The 2,091-nt window shown below is 48.4% G+C and overlaps 1 non-coding gene across 1 annotated transcript; it reads left to right on the forward strand.

The window, feature by feature from the left end:
• Nucleotides 1-1,750: 1,750 nt before the first annotated feature.
• On the forward strand, nucleotides 1,751-1,823 carry trnaa-agc (transfer RNA alanine (anticodon AGC)). The gene has a single exon. It is a non-coding gene; the product is annotated as a tRNA-Ala (tRNA).
• The last annotated feature ends 268 nt before the right edge of the window (nucleotides 1,824-2,091 follow it).

The raw sequence follows: 2,091 nt of genomic DNA on the forward strand, positions 1-2,091 counted from the left end.
GTGTTAGTGTGTATTTTTATGAGGTTATTATGATTAATATATCTTAACTTGTGTGCTTGATGAACTGTGGGAGGACGTGTGACCGTCACCACTTCAATAACATTATTAAGCTCAGTGTTTCTATGTGTAGTTGTATTTAATGTGTTTCTAACTGAGGGCGGCAGTCCTCCAGAAGCAGCAGAGAGGTGTGTAGGACAGCGACTCTGCCTCCTGGCCTCGACCCTGGGTTGTCAGGTTGGTCTAAGAAACTTGGCTATGTTGCTAGAAATTAGAGCTGCACCACCCTGGGTGGGATGGATGCCGTCTCTCCTAATAAGGCCAGGTTTCCCCCAGAAAGTTTCCCAGTTATCTATAAAGGCCACGTTGTTTTCTGGACACCACCATGACAGCCAGCGACGGAGCGAGGACATGCGACTAAACATGTCATCACTGGTCAGATTTGGGAGGGGACCAGAGAACACTACGGAGTCCGACATGGTTTTAGCTAAATTACACACCGACTCAATATTAACTTTAGTGACCTCTGACTGGCGAAGCCGGTGTCATTAACACCGACGTGAATTATAATCCTACTGTATTTATGCTTATCTCTCGCCAGCAGCTTCAGGCTACCCTCTATGTCGCCCGCTCTGGCCCCCGGGATGCACTTAACTGTAGCCACTGGTGTCGGCTTTACATGCCGGGGACAACAGTGGCGCAGTGGTATAGCAGGGTTGTAACCGGAAGGTTGGTGATTCGATCCCAACTCCTCCCTAGTCACTGTTGCGTGTTCTTGGGCAAGACACCCTAGCCTGTGGCGCGCCTTGCTAGTCATTGTATGACACTGCTTGGCAGTAAAGATTAATACAGTATCTAAAATAAAAAAAAAATAAATAAATAAAAAAAAAAACAGAGTCGCCAATAACCAGGGTCGGCTTCTCAGCGGGTGTGTCGCCGAGTGGGGAAAAACGGTTCGATATATCAAGCGGCTGGTGGTGAACCACGGGCCTTTGTTTCGGGCTACGCTTCCTTCGAACCGCCACCCAACCTCTCTGACTTTCCGGCTGCTCAGGGGCTGCCGGGGTGCGGATAACATCAGCTAAGGCAGGCTGGTCCGCACAGGCTAACTGCTGCTGGCTAGCTGCTGTGGCTACAGGTCTATTATCTAACATGCGGAGCCGACCCTCTAACTCGCTTAGCCTCGCCTCCAAGACTGTGAATAAGCTACACTTTGTGCACACCTCACGCTCACTAAGGAGGCAGAGGAGTAGCTAAACATGTCACACACCGTGCAGTGAGCAGGAGAGGGAGATGCAGAGAGAGTGGAAGAAGCCATGCTAAGCGCTAATGCTAACCGCTAAGTTACGGTAAGCTTCGCTACAGTGGTAAACGAGAAGGGAACCCAGAAACTGGTGCACTTAACTCTAACACTAAGGTGTGTGTGTTACCACAATAAAAGCAAACACAATATGTCTAATGCAGAAAGTCGGTAGCACCAACAGCGCACACCAAGTGAACAAACAGGACAGTGTCGAAACAGGAAGTGATGCAATACGTTACCCACAAAGAGGCTGGCTGTTCACAGAGCTCTGTCCAAGCACATTAACAGAGAGGGAAGGGGAGTACAAGCAAGAGGTACAAAGTGTTCTGCCCAAACAGGGACCTGAACCCTGGACCCTCAGATTAAAAGTCTGATGCTTCCAATTCGTCACTAGTACACTTCATGTAGTGTAGTGAGATCTGATTGACTTGCAATTAACCCTTTATACAAGGGTGATTAGCTCAAATGGTAGAGCGCTCGCTTAGCATGCGAGAGGTAGCGGGATCGATGCCCGCATCCTCCAGCATTTTAGGAGGGAGGGTGTAGCTGGATGGATGAGGATGGATGGATAATGTAGTGGACTCCCACCCAGCAGATCAAGTCCCAGAGGTTACAGCATCATTTATTAGCTGAGTTTCCCCTCAGGGAAGCTGCTGTTTACAAGCTGTTTACAGAGAGAAGCAAGAAAACAACAGTCAGCATCATCGTCCATAAAAACACATGATAATAACATGTGAGACAGAGTTTATGATCAGTGCTCCCCCTGCTGGTTAGGACATATGATGACATTA

This window comes from Parambassis ranga, unplaced genomic scaffold (assembly GCF_900634625.1).
Source record: "Parambassis ranga unplaced genomic scaffold, fParRan2.1 scaffold_22_arrow_ctg1, whole genome shotgun sequence".
In the NCBI taxonomy this organism is placed as follows: Eukaryota; Metazoa; Chordata; class Actinopteri; family Ambassidae; genus Parambassis; species Parambassis ranga.